Source organism: Notolepis coatsorum, assembly GCF_963971535.1.
Source record: "Notolepis coatsorum genome assembly, chromosome: 1".
Lineage (NCBI taxonomy): Eukaryota > Metazoa > Chordata > Actinopteri > Aulopiformes > Paralepididae > Notolepis > Notolepis coatsorum.
Window position 1 is genome coordinate 296332976 of NC_140165.1, and position 24747 is coordinate 296357722.

The window sequence follows — 24747 nt, forward strand, 5'->3', positions numbered from 1 at the left end:
TTAAAGAGGTCACCCCTCTCCCTCGCTCTGGGCCTACAGTACACTCGCTCTTATCTGTGTTCTTCCAAGGAATGCAAAACAAAACACCCTCGCTGGCAGTGTATTCAATCCACTGGTCACCGTTCTATCACCGTCTTCATGCACATTTCGATCTACCATTTTAGCTGTGGTCCCCCCAATCTATACATCACATACATTGAAAAAGCACCCCAAATCCTTCAATAGTATAACTGTATATTGTATAGGATATTGTATAGTAGTGTATATAGGACCCATTACCTTTTAATTCGTAAGCTTAGCATTGTATTGTATTTTATCTTAGTACTTTTTATTATGTCTATTTTATTATCTATTATATTATATTTTATTATATTATTATATTGTATTTTTTGCACAATCGAAGGCGGGCATCAATTGAATCTTGAATCTTGAAGCTCAGCGGGTGTATTGCTGAGGACCCAGGGGAATGCAGTGTGGGATCTGGTGCCATTTGGCCAGATGGTGGCGCTATAACTTTACACATATCTTGGGAACCGGTCATCCGATCGACTTCACACTTGGTGGGTTCATTGCACCCCCTCTATGACGTGCTAGTCAAGATGAGACGCACGTTCAGTCACAGACTCATACCCCCCTGACACTCAACTAACCGCCTCGGCCAGTCCTTCATACCAGCAGCCATCAGGCTCCACAACAGTGGGCAGGGACTGCTGCCAGACATCCAACTACAACTACTAGGAACCTAAAAAGGACAATAACTACCTTATGCATACTGCACCTTATGTGAATACTGTATATTTCAGTTAGTTAATTATATTGATTTGTTATATTGTTTACACTACTTGTTTTTACTACATGCACCTCCCCTCCCCCTCCCCCATGCTGCTATGATGCCTGAATTTCCCCAAGGGGATCAATAAAGGAATATCTTATCTTATCTTAACGACCCAAAATTTGCTGTGCACATTCTGAGGGTGAAATCTCCTCTGGCGTCCTCATCAGGCCAAACCTTCCATTTTCAAATTAGTGTATCTGCTGACCCATTAGTCATGCAGTCACAAAATCTGCTGTGAATATTGAGTCCTGATAATTTCGGTGACCCCATGACCTTTCCTCTTTTTAGACTGACAATATCAGCAACTCTTGTTTCTGTCATCTCCCCAGTAAAATATTTCATGTGAAAATGATGGACTGCTTTCTGTTTTGATACTGCCATGAAAGACCATCGACCACCATTTACTCTGAACTACTTCAACTACGCCAGAGCTAGTCGTTCACCAGAGCATGGACAGGGCTGGCTGGTCATCCATATAGTAGACAATGGCAATACATCTGTCATTCTGTCCTGTATGCCTCCATTAAAGCAGTTTAGATTTGCATTTACTACGTTTATGTTCATGTCAAACACCTAGAGTTCAGTTTAAGGTTACGATGTCAGGCCTTTTGGTTAACTGGAGAGTCAGCTTTAGCATAGTTATGTTACGAGACAAGTTTATAATTATTTGGATGAGTCAGAGGCCTGGGTTGTAACACACCATTGAATGGTTATTTATACCTTGTATGAACTGACAAGGGCCTGTTTGCCACAAATGAGTCACAACTTTCAGTTTTGGAATGTACCAACTACAACATGTGGAACTTTCAACCTAGTAACGAAATAATGTTGGTGATGATCGGTACAATGAGCACATCGACCATCACCACTGACCTCTAGAGACGTGACCAATGGCCTCGGTCGGGTGGTGCCAGAGATGGGAGTTCATTGCATTATGTTGCATCCTGCCTTGCTCAAAGTGTCGAGGCCGACGTGTCTCGTTCGAGGCGTGCACCTCAAGCTATTTGCACACGATCAGCGGTGATATTGTTCTGCGCTGGCCGGGCTATTGTTTTTCGACATAGAGAGCTGCGGCGTCCAACTCTGTGGCCGCATTACCCTTGGCGTCGCACACCGACTCCGACTGAGATGCTGCACTCAAAGTACAATATTTCAACTTTGAGTGAGGTTTCCACCGACCAATCAATGTGCTGGCAAAGAGATTTCAACATTTTGTAATAATATTATATTATAGGCAAACAAAGCCAGCATGGAAGGAGATGCTCGAGGCAGGAAACAAATTGCATGGAAAAACAGCACAATAGCGCACAGTGAGCACAGTGCAGAGTGCTGATCATGTGCAGGCAGGGATGATCTCAAATCCAACGACCTAGAAGAATATCCCCCACAGCCTACAAGTACAGGGACTCATTGAGGAGCTCAATCTGTTTCTAACTACTCCCACATCAACCATGTCAGCATGCCAGAACAACTCTCCGGCTCAATAAATAGTGTGTATTCATTTATATAGATGTCACCAGGAGCTGCTTCGCTGAATACCTTGGAAGCAGCTGTGTGAAAGTGATTAGTCATCTGCCCGCAAGATTGACTCTGAGCCCATGTTCTCACTGTGTGCTTTTGGATGGGTTCCTCCTACATCGCATGGGTTCTTCATCCTACACTGCCAGGTGTTAGCCACACTAAATTGGAATCCATGTAATAATATTAAGATGGTGATCATTGTATTAGCATTATACAACACCACTGCACTGGGTCATGGGAATATGCAGTGGGTCATGGGAATACCCTTCCTGCTGAAGCTTAGTGTTAGGGAGTGTAAATGGTCAACGGTAAATGGCTGCATTTACGGTAGTGCTTTACAATTTGTTCCTCACATTTTACCCATTCACTCACCGACGGCGGAGGCAACCATGCAAGGTGACAACCTGCTCATCAGGAGCAATTCGGGGTTAAGTGTCTTGCTCAAGGACACTTCGACACGCTGCCCGGGAGGAGCAGGAATTTAACCTGTAACCTCCCAATCCACTGTCGCCCCCAGTGTACTCATATATATCTCATATGTACTCTCATATAGATAAAGACACCCTGCCCTGACCTAATGAACTCAGATGAAGGGAGGCTGGCAGAGTTCAACACAAAATTGCCCACGATGGGGCACCGTGATTGACCATTATCTCAGGCTGTGTGTAATGATCTTTGTGTCAATTATCTCACAATAAATGCATTTTCTGCCATGGATTTATAATCCATGTAATATGTTAATTCACAAACACATTAATAACCCTCCTTCTTTCAGTTTAAGACCGCGCCATTCCAATAATATTCACAGTCAAGGTAAAGCCAGTTACTTCACCTCGTAAAGCCAGTTATTTCATAGCAGCCACAATACCTGATTTGATAGTTCAATGAGTCTCAAGTCTCTAATATGTTTCGAGAGTTCCATCTTGATGTGACAGCTTCCCTATGTAAAGAAATACCGATGGATGATTTCTGTGTGCGTGCATGTGCGCGTGCACCTGCGCGTGTCACATTATGGGGATTCTGAGCATAATAACTTTAGTTTTCCATCTCTGAGGCATGTGTCATGGAAACGGATTCTAGAGTTGCACAATCTATCACGCTCAGATGAATTGCCAGGAGAAATTGCCAGCGCAACATAAATGCAACACAATAAATAATCCTCTCTAAGCTCAAGACAGGCCATTTACTGAACATCTTTTCCCCAGAAAGTTAAAGGCCCAATGTGTGATATTTCTTTACCATATCAAGTTGCAGTACACATAATATTCTTGAAGAGAATATGTAAATAACTTATGTACATATACTGATATGCCCTAATATGTTACTTGTTTATTGCACAATGTTGATTCTATTATATGTTATTGCACATCGTTGCGGGCAAGACCACCCGCATTTCATTGTATACTTGTATGCCGTGAGCCCGTGACAAATAAAACTCTTGACTTGACTTGACTTGAGTTTGATCTGTAGATGGGGAAAATATGCCTTTTGGAAAATTCTGAATATAGGTCTGTTTTACTAAGCATGTAAACAAATGTACAAGAGCCCCAAAACACACTAAATACAATTGAAAACTCTAGATGTATCTCTTCATCATTGTCATACTTGTTTCAAGAGAAAATGTAACCATTGTTTTCTTTATTTTTGTACTTTTATTTACACAATTACAAAAGACACCATAATAATTAACCATAATGTTGAATATATCTCTCATGCAAAACAGTCCACAGTAGAAAATAAATAAAAACAAAAAAAAATGTTTATTGGCATCACCACAGATGAATACCAAAATGTTACATCATTTTTGGTCTGCTAGAATCATGTGTGAGGAGAAGATATTTCATCACATTGACAAATTATGGTCAGTAGCCAGTCAGTTATTTCTGTTATTAGCAGTTGATGGATAGTTGCAATGGTTACAGCAAACTTTGCATACTGTAGTTTCAAATAATTGTAGTACTTTGTTGTATAAAATGGATATGTCTGATCCAGCTTTCTAATTGATGAATAGTCTTGTCTCAAATAAAATGGCTTACTAATGTGGCAGCCTGAATATTCTACAAAGTATTCAGTAGTGCTAACTAACTGTTACTTTCCCTGTGTGTGTATAACGTGTGATTTACAGTGTTCCTTTGGATAGCCTAACAGTGTTCCTTTGGATAGCTCGCCCAGTCTAACAACGAGGTGAGGTGCTACTCTTCTCCGGCTGCAGTATGGACTACTAACAATAACATTGAGCCCTTTTTCCCTTTCTGGAGCGGTCCTTGAGTGGGACCAGTGGAGGTTGCCAGCAGGGGGCGGAGTGGCAGTGGTGGCAGGTGGAGCAGTGGAGAGAAGCAAGCAACGAGGAAGAGAAAGTTACCTGGAGGCAAAGGGAGCAGGAAGCTCTCTTCGACATTGGACTTGACGGTGATCAGTCGCAGTTACAGTGGGCGGGTGCTCAAACGAGCCCCGTTGTTGGGGAGCCCCGTCGGAACGAGCGGCGGGTGACAAGAAGAGTGCCCCGCTGGAACGAGCAGCGGGAGATGAGAAGTACTTGCTAGTGACGGGTTATCCTAGAAGTATCAGCGATAGTGTGTGAGTAAGATAAACCGAACCGAAGGACTAACGTCTAGAGTTAACGAGACTAACGTCTAACGTTATCGGGTTATAGTAGTTACTGTGTGCGGTATAGTAGTATGCTGCTAGCGGCTCCGTCTGACTTGAGTAGACTATCGGGCGCGCGGCGCTGAAGAGACCGGTGGTATAGCCAGCCACGTTGCATTAGCAGTGTAACCGATATAGCAGGAGGGTGCGTCGAGACCCAAAGCTTAGCTGTGTTTAGGGTAGCCACAGTATTAGCTCGCGCGACAGAAGCAAGCCAGCAACAGCAGCGGTGGACGTTTCCCAGACGGTACCGAGGACGCTTCTTCCCACCAGCAGAGGACGCCATACAGCACGCTCCTCCAGCTAACCACTGCCTGCTGTCCGCCCAGCCTGCTGGCTGTGCTCGCGGGATCGCCGACGCCATCTTGTCACCCGGACGAGCGGTGACAAGAGTGGGTCCGCCATCTTGGCTAAGTACTAACAGTACCACGTGTATCAACAGCAACGTCCATTGAAGTGAACGCTAACAACCAGTGTCTAAGGGGTACCCCGAACAATAACGTGGGCCCACATTTACTTGGTTTTATTTTGTTTATTTGATTATTTGGTTCTTGAATTCCCGATGTGTCTCCATTTTATGCCTGGGTTCCCCTAGTACAAGCGGGGTGTTTTAATGTATTGAGCACTCGGTGCCTATGGTGGGAAGAGCTTCCCCTACATTATAATAACAAGAGCACCCGGTGCCATGTATTAATGAATAACAGTGTAATGGATAACATGCCCAGGCTTCTATATAAAGTAGACATAATCGGGATCATTGTGTGTGTCTGTTTCTTCAAGTTCCATTTGCTATTCTAACCCCTGGGTAAATATTGTGACTGCATAATTATTTAACCCTTACACCCCATTTACAGAATAGCATTTGAAGGGTCTATACAGGTGGTCAAGGAAGGGTGCTGCTTAAAGGGAAGCCCAATAACACTATTGAACTGACAGTCACTGGGTGTGGGAGGGCTGTCGGAGGTAATGGGGAAAGTGAGGGTGTGTGGGGAGCTACTGCTGACCGCCTTGGAAGGCGAGGGAGACCAGAGTACCAGTCCCCAGGTTAGTAAATCCTGGGCCCCATCCACTCCAGCTGCAAGCCCTCCAGAACGACGTTCCGGGCCAAAGACGGGGGTACTTATAGGTCCAATACTATAGTATCCTACTACCCAGTGTCTGTGTACTACTACTCCCACAAGCAGGGATAATCCACCCTTCTACACTAAGTCACTTAGCTGTGATATAATTTCCATTAAACCTGCATCAATTATTAAACATCCAAACAAACGTAATTATATGAGTATTGTCGTGTAATGTGTTCCTATATACCTCAATGAGCCAGTCAGACAGTAGGTACCGTAGTTATAGCTTTTAATGTAGCCCTGTGTATATCCATACAACAAGTCGTGAGCATACACAATTGCACTCTGAACTCTAGTCAAGTCCCGCCCACTCCTCTCGGCTATTGGCTTACACCACATCTCCCTTTTTGACCTGTTAGAATAACATTAACATTTCCCGTTTCACATGAACATCTTCACATAACATTCACTTAAGAATAAATGTGTTTATGAAACTGGTTAGACAATGCACTTTTTACGTGTACATTAGAACATCAAACAATGCACTCTTTACGTGTACATTCAAAAAAAATCAAACAATGTTCCGCTCACAGATCTAGTCTATGAGGTCTGACTACCTCTCTGCCTGACCTTGTTCTGACCGTGTCAGGGGAGACCCGAGGTGAGTCCATACTAGACAGTACTGGTTGAGGAGAACCAGGCACAACAGGAATGTCCTCCTGTGGTGTATGACTGTGTCGGGCTTCATGTCTCTGTTCGGGCATAGGCACTAGGTGATGACGGTTTCGTCTAGGGATGCTCGATATTGGCTTTTTTACCGATACCGATATTCCGATATTGTCCAACTCTTAATTTCCGATACCGATATCAACCGATATCAACCGATACCGATATATGCAGGGTTTCCCACCCCAAAAAACGGAATAATTTCAGGTAACTAATCATTTCACTGGATATATATATAACAAATATTGTTATTGTTTTTTTCTTTTTTTAAAACCGATACCGATATTTACCGATATCACATTTTACTGCCGATATCGGCCGATAATATCGGTCGGCCGATAATATCGGACATCCCTAGTTTCGTCTGATTGTGCCATGTGGCCCGCTGACAAGGTAGGACCACGGTGTGTGATGTGCGGCTGTCACTGTGCCTGGTGACTTCATATCGGTGACCCACACCGGATCCCCTGGTGACAGCGTTGTGAGATTCTTCACCCTGTGTCTCTGGTTGAAGTGCTTCGAATCCATCCATCTCTTCTCTCTTTCCCTTTGCTGAAGCCTCCTTAGATCGGGAAGTGCCGGCTCCAACACCGCTGGGAAGGTAGGCACCGTTGTGCGCAGACGGCGTCCCATGAGTAGCTGTGCTGGGCTGAAACCATTACTCAAAGGCGTCGCTAGTCTAGTCGCATGGCTAGATATGGATCTGATGATTTCTTCAGCAGATTCTTAATCGTTTTGACAGCTCGTTCCGACTCGCCGTTCGATTGGGGAAATCTCGGACTGCTGGTTGTGTGCACAAAGTCATAATGTGCAGCGAAGGCTTGCATGTCCTGTCCCAAAAATTGGGGCCCGTTATCAGATATCAAAGTCTCTGGAATTCCATGCCGAGCGAACATCGATTTGAAGTGAACTATGACATCTGATGATCTTGTTGGGCCTAGTTTGGCTATCTCCACGTACCTGGAGTAGTAGTCAACCACGAGCAGATAGTTGCTACCGTTCAGGGAGAACAGGTCTGCCCCCAGCTTCTGCCAGGGCCTGTCGGGGAGTGTAGTTGGCATGAGTGGCTCACGCGTGTTCACCCGCTCTTCGAGGCACGCTCTACAGTTTAGAACTAGCTCCTCTATCTGACCGCTCAACCCTGGCCACCACACAGCCTGCCTTGCCCGGTCTCCGCACTTGACCACCCCCTGGTGGCCCTCGTGTATCCTTTCCAAAACACTGTTCCTCATTGTGGAGGGGATCACCAACCTCGTGCCCCTCAGCAGCAGTCCATCATGCACACTCAGGACGGCACGCTCCGCCCAGTAGAGCCTCACCGGCCCTTCCAGTCTGCTGCGGTCTGGCCACCCCTGCACGCAGTATTGCATGACCTGTGTGCACACACTGTCGTTGCCCAGCTGTTCCCTGAGATCGTGTAAGTAGCTGCTACTTGCTGGTAGGTTATCCATGATGGAGTCGACATAGATATTGGTGTCCTCCATCAGCTCTTTGTCCCGTCCGGTGCCGCCATCCCCCAGAGGCGCACGCGACAGGGTGTCGGCTGTAGTCAGACTCTTCCCCGCAACGTGAGTGACGAAGTAGGAGTATCTCATGAGACGCATACGGAACCGCTGTATCCGTGGTGGGAGAGCGTCGAGCGCCTGTCCCCCTAGCAGGCTCACCAGTGGCTTATGGTCTGTTTCCAACTCGAAATGCAGACCCAGGATAAAGTCATTGAACCTCTCACACGCCCAGGTCAGGGCCAGAGCCTCCTTTTCTACCTGGGCGTACCGCTGCTCTGTGGGTGTGAGAGACCTGGAGGCATACGCTACAGGTGCCCAGACGTCATTGTTTCTCTGTAGCATGACCGCTCCCAATCCGTATGACGAGGCATCTGCCGAAATCTTCAGGTCACGATTGGGATCATACAGCTGGAGAACAGGTGTAGATGAGAGCTCTTGTTTGAGGTTGTCGAATGCCTTTTGCTGTTCATGTCCCCAGACCCACAGGTTCTTCTTAGACAGCAAGTCTCTCAGCGGCTTGTCCTTCTCCGCCAGATTAGGAATGAACTTCCCGAGCTGGTTGACCATGCCCAGGAAGCTCCTGAGCTTAGTCATGTCAGTTGGCTGGTCCATGTGTTGAACCGCTCTTGTTTTGTCCGGGTCTGACCTCACCCCCTCCGCGGAGACAACGTGTCCAAGGAACTTCACCTCTCGTACGCCAAACTCACATTTGTCCATGTTGAGAGTGATTCCAGCCTTTTGCGCCCTCTCCAGGACAACATGCACCCTTGCATCGTGCTCCACTTGAGATGAGCCCCATATGAGGACGTCGTCCATATGGCAGGCGACCCTTTCGAGACCCTCTGTGACCTCTGTCACCATCCGATTCTGGAAATGTTCTGGGGCAGAAGAAATTCCAAATGGTAGTCGATTGAAGTAGTAACGGCCGAATGGGGTGATAAATGTAGTGTAGAGTGCAGACTCCTTCGCCAGAGGAATCTGCCAGAACCCCATATTAGCATCCAGTTTAGTGAAGAGTTGTGCTCCTGCTAGCATGCCGAGGGTTTGGTCAACTGAGGGGAGAATAAACTTCTCTCTGCACACGGCCTCATTCAGAGGGGTTAAGTCCACACAGATGCGGACCTCGTCCTTCGCCTTCTTCGGGGCTACGACCATGCCGCAGCACCAGTCTGTAGGTTCCTCGATCCTGGTGATGACCCCCAGCTGCTCCATCCGTTTAAGCTCCGTCCTGACCTTTCCCATCAATGGGAGCGCCACTCGTCGTGGAACACTGAGTGCGAACGGTTTGGCATCAGGCTTGAGCTTGATTGTGTATTCCTTTTTCAACAGACCCAACCCCTCCCAGAGCTTTGGGTAGCTCTCCTTCACTGTGTCTAAGCTTATGCTATCTACTCTAGCTACTAGATTAAGCTTGACAGAGGCTGGTATACTCAGCAGGGATGTATGGAGGTTTTTGACTATGTAAACATCCTCAGTTACAGTCCTGTCTCCATAGCACAACACTTCCCTCACAGCTCCCTTCACCTCTAGTGGCACCCGTCCGGGCCCAAACAGTGGCTTACATGGACTGATCAGCTTGTGCTCTGAGCCTGACTGAACTAGCTTATCATACACCTGCTCTGGCATGACTGTAACATCTGCCCCTGTGTCGATCTTAAATCTGACCTTGGAGTCTCTGATGCCGATGTCTACAGTCCATGGGTCATCTCCTGCCTCCACACTACCTAAAAATATGCTACTACTGTCCTCTGTGACAGCGTTCACACCACTGGCTGATTTGCATACTTTAGCATAATGGCCCAGTTTACCACAGTTGTGACAGACTACATTTTTAGCAGCACACTGTGATATTGGATGAGAAGGTTTACCACATCTGAAACAAGATTTATAATCCTCTCCTTTAGGAGGCCATTGCCTTGGTTTAGCCTGGGCATGAGGCTGTCCTTTGTTTACAGCCCAGGGTTTCCCCTTGCTAGCATGCACTGCATCCACCTCAATCTTGCTACTACTAGTCATCTCACTCCTTAGGTCAGTCTGTTGTCTCTTAATCTCCTCAGACTGCCTCGCCATGTTAATAGCTTTTGTCAGGGTTAAATCTTTGTCTAACTGCATCCTCTCTGATAGCCCTGTGTCTCTGAGACCAACTACCAATCTGTCCCGTAACAGTTCATTGTGCAGCCCCCCGTACTCACAGTTTTCACCTAAAGCATACAGTGCTGTAATGAATGAGTCCACAGTTTCTGATGCTTGCTGCATCCTCTTGTTGAACCTGGCCCTCTCATAGATAACGTTCTTTTGGGGAATAAAGAAGCCATCGAATCCTTCCCTCACTGCGCTGTATTCTTCCCGCTGTTGGGCGGTCAGGCTGAGACCGCGTAGCACGTCATCTGCCTCGTCCCCCATGCAGTAAACCAGCGTGTTTACCTGGTTAGCTTCGGGTGAGTTGTTCAGGTTGCTTGCTAGTCTGAAGCGTTCAAACCTCCTGCTCCATTTTTCCCACTCTTGTGGTTTAGAAAAGTCAAAAGGTTCTGGAGGGTTTATAGTGAAAGTTGCGGACGGAAGAACTACCGCATTTTGCGCAGGTAATGGAGCTCCCGCTTGTGCGTCCCCGTCCATTATTCTCCTCCGGCGCCGTCTGCTCCTTGGCGTTAGCTGGTTAGCTTCCCGTTAGCCTCGAACAAACACTATGAAATCCCCCGTCGAACTCGGCTCAAAGTAGGTCCACTTCAGACACCATGTCGTGTAATGTGTTCCTATATACCTCAATGAGCCAGTCAGACAGTAGGTACAAGTCGTGAGCATACACAATTGCACTCTGAACTCTAGTCAAGTCCCGCCCACTCCTCTCGGCTATTGGCTTACACCACAAGTATATTATTATTAGTAGTAGTAGTAGTAGTAGTACTATAGTAATAGTAAAAACAGTAGTAATAGTAGTAGTAGTAGTAGTAGTAGTAGTAGTAGTAGTAGTAGTAGTAGTAGTAGTAGTAGTAGTAGTAGTAGTATAGAACCAACAGGACCACCCTCAGCTGTCAGACTTCTGAATCAAAACTTTATTTAGCCCACTGCACCTCACCTGTGTATATAGCCCATAGCTTATGTAGATTTTATTTTAATTGTTATTTTTATTATTATTATTTTTCTCTCACCATCGCACATTGTGCTAACCATTGCACTTTACTGTACAGTTTTATTTATGTGTCTTATTGCAACTGACTGTTGATTTATCCTGGTTGGACGTACTGTGGCAACCCCAAGCCACCCCTGGGCTTGGTGATTGATGGGCGCTATGTGGCGACCCAATGGCTGGGCGCTGCCCATGTTTGGGCGTCCGCTTCCGGACGCACCTGTCACTAAATACCCATCAGAGTGATTACCTGATTAGCGAATCACGGCGCGGTGCGCCTGTTGGAGAGGGGGGACTTAATGGAGCCGAGGAGCCTCCTCTCAGTCCCCCGTAGCAGCGCAAGGCAAAAGGCCACAGAGCGGAGACGCCGCCCGGCCGACAGCAAACCGTTATTATTTGACTAAGAAAATAAAGAGTATGATTTTGGGAACTGCAACCTGTCTGTGTGTTGTTTATTCTGCCACCCCTACACCTGGAATTGCCACAGTGGTGGAGAATGCGGGCATAGTCTACTGGCAATCAGGGGTGCAGAATAAACAACAATAGACTTTATCAGAATAGAATAAAAGAAATTAAAAAATATATATATATATATATAAATTTAATAACGGAAAAAGCATGGACGCGCTGGTGCAGCAGCTTGTACAGGCGAGCATGGAACAACAGACCCGGCACGAAGAGGCCCTGCACGAACAGAGGAAACAGACGGGGATGATCCACGCGGAGCTCCAGCGGATGGCCGCTCACCGGCAGGAGGAAGGGGCCGCCGGGACGCGGCCTAACCCCGGGCGCTTCATCCCCAAGCTGACGGAGCAGGAGGATATAGAAGCCTATCTCCTGGCGTTTGAGCGCACCGCCGGCCGGGAGGGCTGGCCCGAAGACGACTGGGGGGGACTGCTGGCCCCCTTCCTGTCGGGTAATGCACAAAAGGCCTACCAGGACCTGCCACCGGAGCAAGCCGGGAACTACACTCGGCTAAAGCAGGAAATTCTGTCCCGGTACGGCCATAGTCTGCAGTCCCGCGCGCAGCGGTTCCATGACTGGGTGTATGACGCACAGGCCTCCCCGCGCTCCCAGATGCACGACCTGGTCCGCACAAGCCGAGCCTGGCTAATGACTGACCCCGGAGGGCCCACGGTTTTGGAACGGATTGTTATGGACCGCTTTGTCAGAGCCCTCCCCTATGACTCGAAGAAGCAGGCGAGTCAAGCGGACCCCCGCTCCGTGGAGCAGCTGGTGAATATTGTGGAGGCCCACCAGGTAACGCGGGAGTTACTCAAAGGGGGGCGAGGGGAAAAGCCAGAGCGGCCGAGAACAAGGAGGGGTCCCGACGAGCCCAGCCCAAGGGGCCGGGTAGGGAACGCAGGTGAGCCCGAACTACCCCGAAGAAGACCGCTGTTCGACCAGGACCAAAGACGCTGCTACGACTGCGGCGAGCCCGGGCATCTCTCGTGGAACTGCCCAGGCCGGGATGTGTCCATGCCATCGGCGGCAGCTTCAGACCCCCGCGGAAAGACGTGCAACTATGGCGCAGCCTGTTGGGCCCATAAGGAAACATCGGCGACACTTTTACCCGTGCGCGTCAACGACAAAGATGCCGTAGCGCTCCTGGACTCGGGTAGTGCCATAACGCTGGTTCAGCCCCATTTGGCACACTGCGACGCAGAGGCTCCGCAAGTGTCAGTGTCCTGTGTGCACGGGGACACAAAGTTGTATCCTACAGCGCCGATCACCCTGACAACCACCAAGGGGGTCTGCTCGATGACAGCCGGCGTCATACCTAACCTGCCGGTAGCGCTGCTGATTGGTCGAGACTGCCCCCTGTATCGCCAGCTGTGCTCAGCCGTCATCTCCCCGCGCACCCCACCCTCTACGGGTAAACCGAGGAAGAAGAAAGGGTTACGTCAGCCGAAGGTGTGTGCTCTGAACGTAACGGGGAGTGAGACTGAGACGGCCTCAGATGTAGGTGACGACGCGCCGGAACCCCTGGATATACCGGGGAGTGAGACAGAGACGGCATCAGGTGTGGGTGACGACGCGCCAGCGCCCCAAGCGGGCCCCGAGACGGATAACAGTGACGAGGACCCCTTTGCGGAGTTCCCCCAGGCGGACGAGGTGGGGAGGGACCTGGCGGGTCAGTTCGGAACGGCCCAGCTGGAAGACCCAAACCTAACGCAGGCCCGGGCGAATATCAAGACCATAGATGGAAATCCCGTGGAGGGGGTGAGTAACCTGCCATATCCTCACTTTGCAATAAAAAGACAATTGCTGTACCAAGTTGTAAAAAAAAATGATGAGGTTAGGGATCTATTGCTGGTACCGAAGTTCTTTATTCCCACTGTACTCCAGCTGGCGCATTCACATATCCTCGGAGCGCACCTGGGCGTGGACAAAACCATGGAGCGCATAAGGGCGCGTTTCCATTGGCCGGGCATGAAGAGAGCGGTAGAGGACTATTGCCGGAGCTGCCCAGAGTGTCAACGCGCAGCACCAAAGGTACAATATAAAAGTCCTCTGATCCCGCTGCCCATCATTGAGACCCCATTCTCAAGAATTGCCCTCGACGTAGTGGGCCCTCTAGTTAAATCGTCCCGAGGCCACCAGTATATACTGGTAATCATAGATTATGCTACCCGTTACCCCGAAGCCATCCCGTTACGCACGGTGACGGCCAAAATTGTGGCACGGGAGCTCTTTCATTTGTTTAGTCGGGTGGGAATTGCCGACTCTATTCTCACGGATCAGGGCTCGTGCTTTATGTCGCGGGTCATGAAAGAAATGTGCAAACTAATGAAAGTGGAACAGCTACGAACCTCCATATACCATCCACAGACGGATGGACTGTGCGAGCGCTTTAACAAGACCCTGAAAAGCATGCTAAGGAAGGTGATGGAGAAGGATGGGAAGAATTGGGATCAGTTGTTGCCCTTTCTGATGTTCTCTGTGCGTGAGGTCCCACAGGCCTCCACTGGCTTCTCGCCATTTGAGCTGCTCTACGCCCGCAAGCCGCGGGGTCTCCTGGACATCGCAAAGGAGATTTGGGAGGAACAGCCGTCGCCCCACCGGTCTCTCATAGAGCATGTGCAGGTAATGAGAGACAGGATGAAGGCGCTCTGGCCAGTGGTGAGAGAACACATGCAACAGGCCCAAGACGCACAGAAGCGCATTTATGACCGGGGCGCACAGCCACGGGAGTTTAATGTGGGGGACCGAGTCCTAGTACTGGTACCGACAGCAGAGTGCAAATTCCTAGCCAAATGGCAGGGACCCTACGACATAATCGAGAAAGTGGGTCCCGTCAACTACAAGGTCCACCGTAGGAAGCATCGACAGTTATACCATGTTAACCTGTTGAAGAAATGGCATGCCCGGGATGTGTTGCTCTCGCCCCCCCCTCTTCCCCCTTTTGCGCAGCAGGTGGCAGAGGCGGCCGATGTTCCCATCGGGGAACAGTTGTCCCCGACCCAACGGCAGGAGCTTCGGGAGCTGGTCCAACAGAACCGGGACGTGTTCTCGGCCACGCCGGGCCGCACCACATTGGCCCAGCACCACATCATTACCAGCCCGGGAGACAAGGTAAAGCTGAAGCCCTATCGTATCCCAGAGGCAAAAAGAGAGGCAGTCAGAAGAGAAGTGCGGGTCATGCTGGAGATGGGAGTAATTGAGGAGTCTCATAGCGGGTGGTCCAGTCCTATTGTTTTAGTGCCAAAACCCGACTCAACAACCAGGTTCTGTAATGATTTCAGGAAGCTTAATGAAATTTCAAAGTTTGACGCCTATCCCATGCCTAGAGTGGATGAGCTCATTGACAGACTGGGCCTGGCCAGATTTATCACGACACTAGACCTAACGAAGGGTTATTGGCAAGTCCCTCTGGCCCCCGCCTCAAGGGAGAAGACGGCTTTCTCCACCCCAGATGGGCTGTTCCATTATAAAGTTCTCCCGTTTGGCCTGCATGGGGCGCCATCTACCTTTCAGAGGCTGATGGACAGAGTACTACGGCCCCATCGGGAGTATGCAGCCGCATATCTCGATGACATTATCATCCACTCGTCAGATTGGGACACCCACCTCCAAAAGGTGAGAGCGGTGTTGGGGGCCCTCCGGGAGGCGGGTCTCACCGCCAACCCAAAGAAATGCAGGCTGGGATTAGAAGAGGCAGAGTACCTGGGGTTCACAATAGGCCGGGGCAATGTGAAACCGCAGAAGAAGAAGATTGATGCAATAAGGGAGTGGCCTCGCCCTTTAACCAAGAAGCAGGTCAGGACATTTAATGGGCTAGCGAGCTATTATAGGTTTATCCCTAACTTTGCTGCTCGCGCTGCTCCCCTCACAGATCTGACCCAGGCGCGGCGGCCGTTCACGGTGAAGTGGACACCGGAGGCGGAGGCGGCGTTCGAGGACCTCAAGACTGCCCTCTGTTCGGGACCGGTGCTGATCTCCCCGAACTTCGACAAGGAGATGACGGTACAAACAGACGCATCAGAGGTGGGACTGGGAGCGGTCCTCTCCCAGCAACTGGAGGGTGAGGAACATCCGATTTTATATGTGAGCAGGAAGCTGCTGCCACACGAGCGCAACTATTCTGCGGTGGAGCGCGAAGGTCTGGCAATTAAGTGGGCACTGGAGACGCTCCGCTATTATCTGCTGGGGAGGCGTTTCACGCTGGTGACGGATCACGCCCCCCTAGTCTGGATGGCCAAGACAAAGGGGACCAATGCCAGGGTGACTCGATGGTTTCTGGAGTTACAGTCATTTAACTTTTCTGTCATTCACAGGTCAGGGGTGGCGCATGGCAACGCAGACGCCCTCTCCAGGAAGGATGCCTGTTGGGCGTCGGACGCTCTTCCCCGACGGTCGGAGCTGGAGGGGGGGTACTGTGGCAACCCCAAGCCACCCCTGGGCTTGGTGATTGATGGGCGCTATGTGGCGACCCAATGGCTGGGCGCTGCCCATGTTTGGGCGTCCGCTTCCGGACGCACCTGTCACTAAATACCCATCAGAGTGATTACCTGATTAGCGAATCACGGCGCGGTGCGCCTGTTGGAGAGGGGGGACTTAATGGAGCCGAGGAGCCTCCTCTCAGTCCCCCGTAGCAGCGCAAGGCAAAAGGCCACAGAGCGGAGACGCCGCCCGGCCGACAGCAAACCGTTATTATTTGACTAAGAAAATAAAGAGTATGATTTTGGGAACTGCAACCTGTCTGTGTGTTGTTTATTCTGCCACCCCTACACCTGGAATTGCCACAGTACACAATCTCGTTGCACTGTCTTGTACTGTGTAATGACAATAAAGTGAATCCAATCCAATCTACTATAAGCTTTTCTATTCTATTCTGTAAACTTTTTTCAGATTATGCTCATTTAACTCTTGAGGATTATGTAAAACATTATCAAATAAACACATGTGGATGAAAGAAGATCTTGACAAAATAAGAATAAACCAAAAAAAAACATGACATATTGTGAACAATGTCCTTGCCCCACAATGGTGGAACGAACTGCCCACCACAGTTAGGACAGCCGAAACCCGTCCAATCTTTCGCCGCCGACTAAAGACGCACTTCCTCAACCATTATCTGTAATGAAAAAATATTATAAGTAGTAGTAGTAGTAGTAGTAGTAGTAGTAGTAGTAGTAGTAGTAGTAGTAGTAGTAGTAGTAGTAGAGCATCATTCGGCAGGGATAATAGTAGAGAGACCAGAGGATAATAGTAGAGAGACCAGAGGATAATAGTAGAGAGACCAGAGGATAATAGTAGAGAGACCAGAGGATAATAGTAGAGAGACCAGAGGATAATAGTAGAGACCAGAGGATAATAGTAGAGAGACCAGAGGATAATAGTAGAGAGACCAGAGAGGGATAATAGTAGAGAGACCAGAGGATAATAGTAGAGAGACCAGAGGATAATAGTAGGGAGACCAGAGGATAATAGTAGAGAGACCAGAGGATATTAGTAGAGAGACCAGAGGATAATAGTAGAGACCAGAGGATAATAGTAGAGAGACCAGAGGATAATAGTAGAGAGACCAGAGAGGGATAATAGTAGAGAGACCAGAGGATAATAGTAGAGAGACCAGAGGATAATAGTAGGGATACCAGAGGATAATAGTAGAGATACCAGAGGATAATAGTAGAGAGACCAGAGGATAATAGTAGAGAGACCAGATGATAATATTAGAGAGACCAGATGATAATAGTAGAGAGACCAGATGATAATAGTAGAGAGACCAGAGGATAATAGTAGAGACCAGAGGATAATAGTAGAGAGACCAGAAGATAATAGTAGAGAGACCAGAGGATAATAGTAGAGAGACCAGATGGTAATAGTAGAGATACCAGAGGATAATAGTAGAGAGACCAGAGGATAATAGTAGAGAGACCAGACGATAATAGTAAGGAGACCAGTAGAGAGACCAGAGGATAATAGTAGAGAGACCAGAGGATAATAGTAGAGAGGCCAGATGATAATAGTAGAGATACCAGAGGATAATAGTAGAGAGACCAGAGGATAATAGTAAGGAGACCAGAGGATAATAGTAGAGAGACCAGAGCATCAGTCAGAGGCTCAGCTCAATTTAGTAAAACTTGGACAATCAGCATTTTCAGTCAGAGCAGCAGGTAATTGGAACAAAATTCCCACCCACACCAGAGAAGCACACGCTTCAGTATTTTTTAAGCAACACATGGCTCAAGACAGACCAACCACGTTGTTACAAAGGATCAGATTAAACCGAATATATATATTTATTGATTGATATATATTGCATAGTATTTGTATATCGTTTGATATCCCTTGTATATTCCTTGTACATATACACGGAATGTCCCTTTAGCCTAGTACAGACCATAATATTTCATTCTCCTATTGGACAGCGGTCCACAGGCGCCAGGGCCATGCCTCCAGAGTCAGGTTCAAGGCCACCGTCAAGACATGTCTGTACATGCCCGGCCTTGCCCAGGAATACGAGACAGAAATGAGGTTGGCACTAGATTGTTCGCCGTGCATATAAATATGGCGCAGGTGAATACAGAAGTAGAGTTACCCAATAAGTTGAAGCCTCACCCACGATACTCCGTGCGGTGAAGTATGGCCTGTTTGGCCCCAAATAGAGCATTGAGACCGCGTGCGAATTAATAACTGAATTGTCAGAGTTTGGCGCTATACCGTCGAGTGCGACATATTTCTATTAAGTCAGTAATAGTCTATTTGTGTATAGTGTATCGTGCGGCTAAAGTTCTACAGTGACCAGCATCACCAACGCTTCCTCGTACCAGCTAGAGTGCTTATCCAGGCTGGGCTGCTTTCATGGCGCTTTCACCCGAGGAGACCTAGACGAGAACCGTGTGGACATGTACACTGGATTATATTTGTTTTGGTCCTGTAATTTATGGAGCGGAGAATCGCCGACGCCTACACGTGTGGGATTTACCCTGTGAGGAGCCACGTCGAGTCTGCGCCTCAGAGAGCCTGAGGCCGGCTAGCTTTCTTCACTGTGGAGCTACAGTCTACGGAGAACAGCTGTATTCGTCTGTGGATCAAGAGACTATTGCACCGTCTCCTGTACTTGGAGTCTCCTTAGTCATCGTTGACCAGACTCTCTACTACCGACAGATCCTCTACCCCTGCTGGCTTACAACCGGGGGGACCCTTCCAGTATCTCCCGCTATATATTACTAGTGTACCATAGATATAATTCCCTAAGATTCAGGTTGTATAATTACCTCCTGCGTAACCAGAGAATGGACATTCATTATTGATTTGCCTACGCACATTCCTTTGCCTTATAAGCGCATCCAAAGTATAATAGAGAAGTATATTATGTACCTTTTGCTGCAATAAATACTTAATTACCACTTTGTGTGGAACCGATTCATTGTGGGAAGTGTTCATCATATTTATATATCATGTACTGTATGGCCAGTAATTAAAGTACATAAAGCGGTAGTGGTTTAATGATACCATACTTATCAATACAGTCAGGGAATTGTACCCCTCAGTTACACACGTCATAACTGATCTAAATCTGTGTATGGAACCAAATATTTTCCAACATGGAGAATATGTAATTGTATATTTTGTATGATGTTATTTTATACGTGGTGTAGTGTACTGTTCGTAAACTCTGATAATTGTAGCGTTTTAAATATCTTCCTGACCAGGGACCGTAGATGTAAATTAGTTACTTGTTTTGTTGTGCATGGCCCCTGTTAAATAAACAAAAAACAAACAAGCATACTGTACATACAAACAAGCAATCAAATAAAAATAAATCTGGGGCGACTGGGTAGTGCAGTGGACTAAGCACTCGCCTACCACCGCAGAGACTCTGGGATCGAATCCAGCTGTCAGCGGTACCTCCGGCTTGGTCAGTCGTCCCTACTAACACAATTGGCAGTGTTAGCGGGTGGGAAGCCGAAGGGGTATGTGACCTGGACGTTGTAAACTGTGACTCCTACTGGTCGGTCGGGTTGCCTGTTCAGCAGGGAGGGGATCTGGCGTGAACCTCTGCACGCGTTACGTTCCCCCAGTGAAACTCCTCGCTATCAGGTGAAAAGAAGCGGCTGGCGACTCCACATGTATCGGAGGAGGCATGTGGTAGTTCTACACCCTCCCCAGGCCGACAGTGGGGCAATGCGCGCAGTTGAATTAAGGATGAATATCAAAAAAATACAAACTGTGAAGGAAAGACTCCTTCATACAACCCACGTTTTATTGTAAATGTTGTTGTAAATTGTTTGAGCAATGTCTGGTAGGCTAATTGTAGGCTATGTCTGGTTTATCTATATTTCATTATTCATATGTCACGATAATTCAAGATTCAAGAGGTATATTAACTTAACTCGCCAACCGTTCAGCGCCAGACCTGAGTATAGTCGGGTTTTCATCGTTATTTCTTTTATTCGATATTTTTATTCATTTCTCTCACACGGACCTCAGGGTTACCATAGGGAATCACTCTGAGATCGCTAGAGTGCAATACCGGCCGCATCCAGGTACTGTAGGTGGCAGTATCGCCCACCCTTCTAAACCTTTTTTTCACACACTGTGTTACATTCAAATGTCTCCGGGCGCAGTTTGCTTGGTCAGGCGAGTCTAGTGGTTCACTCGATGGCATTGGAACGCGTCCAATGCCCCTGATGCATCTGTTGTGGTGGATTATGTTGGCGACACGATGGACACCAATACTGGAAATCGTGATCAGACAATTGGAATATTCTTTTGGGGTACCTCCTACTGACGGTAAGGACTATGACATCAATCCTGCTTTGATCCAACCATGATTTCACATTGATCGTTGCGACCATGTGTAACGTACTCCAGACCGTATGCCGTTGGTGACGATCAAAGCATCAACAAATACCCCCCCCCCCCCTTTCATGCATTCATGATGAAACATAATACCTATTATATACATTTGATTTGGAAATAGTAGCGTGTCCAGGCGAGCAACACCAACGTTTTTAGTCAAATTCACATAATATTCCTCCATAGCGCCGTTTTATGGAATTACCCAGGATCACTCTGAAACTATACTTATATTCACCACGGTATAACACGCAAACGTATATGTTGTGAAGGATCAGATTAAACCGAATATGTATATTTATATATATATATATATTTAATTGTATTTGTATATCGTTTGATGTCCCCTGTATATTCCTTGTACAATATGCATTGAATATCCCCGTTTCTACTAAACAGCCCATAATAGTTTCATTCTACCATTGGACGAGAACCTGGCGCCAGGTTGCCATACCCCTAGGTCCAAGTTCAATCGTGCCGCCTAACATGTCGAGGCAACCCCCGGTTCCGCGCAGTAATATGTCGGGCGAAATACGAATGGTACTATTTGTTCATAGCGCATATATATATGGCGCTCGTAAAGTAGAACTTTCTTTTAGTCCAGTTCTTTACCCTCCAACAGAGTGACAGACGCAAAAGCCTCCCCACGACGCACGTGCGGTGTAGTAAGGCCTACTTGGCCCAGAATAGGCATTGAGACATCGTGTAGATTAATAGTTGAATGGTCATAGTTTGGCACCATACCGTCGAGTTGGACGTATTCTATTAAGCTAATAGTAGTCTATTTATGTATGGTGCATCGTTCGGTTAGAGTTCTACAGTTATCAGTACCCCCATCGTTCCTGACGTTATCTGGACGCTTAACCAGGCTGGTCAGACCCCTAGTGGTGATTGCATCCGAGGAGCTCCGGGCCAAGAGCGATTGGACCTGTATATTGGATTACTCTACCCAGACGACGGCGAGCCTTCCACGGCTTGGATTATGCTTTGTGTGCTTTGATTATTCCATGGATAAAGGCCAACACTGCCGAGTGTTGGAATTACCCCCCGGAGAGGACTCCAGGTGAGACGGCGCTCTACACGTGAGGTCGCCTCACGTCTCTCCGTTGTGGACCGGCAGATACCGTTCCACAGAGGGTCCAGCTGTATTCGTCTGCGGCCCGAGGTTCTGTGGGCACCGTGTCCAAGACTTTGGATTCTCCCAAGACACCGTCGGCCAGATGGGATACCGCCAGCGGCTTCTCTAACCCCCCCCTCCTACTGTCTTACAACCAGCGGGACCCCCCCCCCCTTAGTGTATCCAGCTATAATCATTTAAGTACCATCGCTATCGTTTCCTAAATATTCCAGGTTGTATACTTACTCCCTGCGCAACCAGAGATTGGACATTCAATGTTGATTTACCTACGAATACTCATTTGCCATAAAAGTGCATATTCCATATTTCAAATCATAAATGTAATTAAGTGATCGTTGTATACACCCTTTGCTGTATTAAACTTTCGATTTGGTACATTTGTGTTGGTTCGTTTCATCAGGTGGGAAAGTGTTCATCATACTTATATCTTGTACTGGGTGGCCAGAAGTTAAAGTACATGAGGTAGTGGTATTAAATATCATATCTAACAATACAGTCAGGGAATTGTACCCCTCAGTTACAATTGGTCCTTCGAGCCGGAGGGTAACTAGTGTAATATTAATATAGTGTTATTAATATCGAAATGGCCTATGATGAACACTCCACGAAACGATCCTCCTAACCTAGAACGCCCGCGGCGCAGACGACAGACACCTCAGTACTTAGAGGCTTACACTGTCAGTCAACTACCTAGCCTTCGACAAACGGTAAACGCGGTAAAAGTAGAAAGTAAAATTATGTCTGACCTTAACGACCAGGTTTCCCCGACCACAGAGCCCCTAGTAGGTCCTAATGTAACTGACCAAGCTCACGGTGGGGACCAGGAGGGAATTGACATGCCTTTACCCCCCGCCACTACTCAAGAAGTAGTCCCCGACAAGCCCCGGGAGGAAGACAACCCTACAGAGAGAGAACTCTGCACGGAGGAAGAGGAGGAGAGCGCCGAGGAACTAGAGCTCCAGGACTCCCCAACGAGTACCCCCAGGAGCGGCTCACGCAGGAGCAGCTCACCTCCACAACCGCCTTCCCCCAGAGAAGCGGCGAGGATGCTACAACAGGCGTTCCTCGTCCGCCTGGCAGCCTCTACCGAACGCGATCGTCTCCAAGCACAGACGCTTAGCGAGCACGAACATTTTACTATTAAAAGAGAACGCCTCCAAGCGCAGCAACGGAGCGAAAAAGAGCGCATACGCCGGGAGATGAGACGCCGGGAGATGAGACGCCTTCAGACGGAAATTAATATGATAAGAGACCGGGCCGCAGCAGAGCGCGCCGCCGCCGCAGCAGAGCGCGCCGCCGCCGCAGCCCAGCGCGCCGCTGACGGTGCCCAAAGAGAAGCCCAGCGCGCCGCTGACGGTGCCCAAAGAGAAGCCCAGCACGCCGCTGACTATGCCCAAAGAGAAGCAGAGCGCGCCGCCGCCGAAGCCCAGCGCGCCGCTGACTATGCCCAAAGAGAAGCAGAGCGCAACATCGATCTCATCCAGCGCCAAGCCGAGCGCGACAGACTACAAGCCGAGCGCGACAAGTTAATGGCGCAGCTAAGGAAGCGGCTGATGATCCCCAGGGCAACACCCTCTCCCTCCACCAGGGGTTCAAGGAACTCGTCGAGACAACAGTCAAGAGCAGCGCCTCCTAAACGAGCAAGCGACCCTGAACTTGACCAACAGACAAAGCCTATACCCCCCGCAGACCCCCTTCCCAGACCGGTCCAAGCGAGACCCAGCTACAAGGAAGGAGCGGCATACACTGCGGAGAAGCAAGATAAACGACTACAGGATCTGGAAGATCTGATAGAGGAAGAAGAGGGAGAGGAGGAGAACCAAGCCCGACGACAGCACAGTACTCCACCGGACCAGGAGGTCCCATACAGTCCAGGCTATACCCCCGCGGCGCTGCGCTACAGACCCCCGACTCTATTCACGGGTGAGCACGACGCACGACCAGCCCCGAGGAATAGCACCTGGACCAGCTGGCTATGGTACCCTGCCAGTACCAGCCCACAGCGAGGCGCAAGAGGGGACTCGCCCAGGAGGTCTCTCCCCCAACGCTCGCCGATGTATCCGCCACCCACGGCGTCATACATTGCACTACAGAAACACGTCACAGAGGACCCAGCAGCAGATGAAGAGGTCCAACACAGTGTGAAGAACAGTTTCTACGTGGACAACTGTTTACAAAGCGTCTCGACTCAAGAAGAAGCCGAGGCTCTCCTAATCAAGTTACGCGCCTCCCTAATCAAAGGCGGCTTTGATCTCAGGCAGTGGGCCAGCAGCGACCCGCAAGTATTGCGCAGCCTCTCCTCCGCAGACAAGGCTGCCAGCAGCGAGACCTGGATGGCGACAATCCCAGGAGAAGCCCAAGAAATGACACTAGGATTAGTCTGGCGCTTCAAAACAGACTCGCTCCACTATAGACACAAACCCTTGGCTCCAGAGCAAGGAAGGTCGGCGGCGATACCGACCACCAGACGGAGTGTGTACAGAACACTCGCCAGACAATATGACCCGTTGGGATGTATTCTACCTTACACCACCAGGGCAAAGATGATTGTACGAGCACTATGGGACAAGGACCAGGGCTGGGACGACCCAATACCCGCACACCTTGCCTCAACATGGAGAGAGTGGGAGACGGAACTCCGCTCACTCCCAGGTGTCAATATACGCTGCAGCTACTTCCCATCCACAGTGAGGCCAGAGACATGCGAGATTGAGCTACACGTCTTCAGCGACGCCTCCGAAGTAGCCTACGGATCGGTTGCCTATTTGCGTGCCCAAGAGATGGGAGGAGAGATACACACTGCTTTCATACTGGCCCGCTCAAGAATAGCCCCACGTAAGCAACAATCTATCCCACGTCTAGAGCTCTGCGCAGCC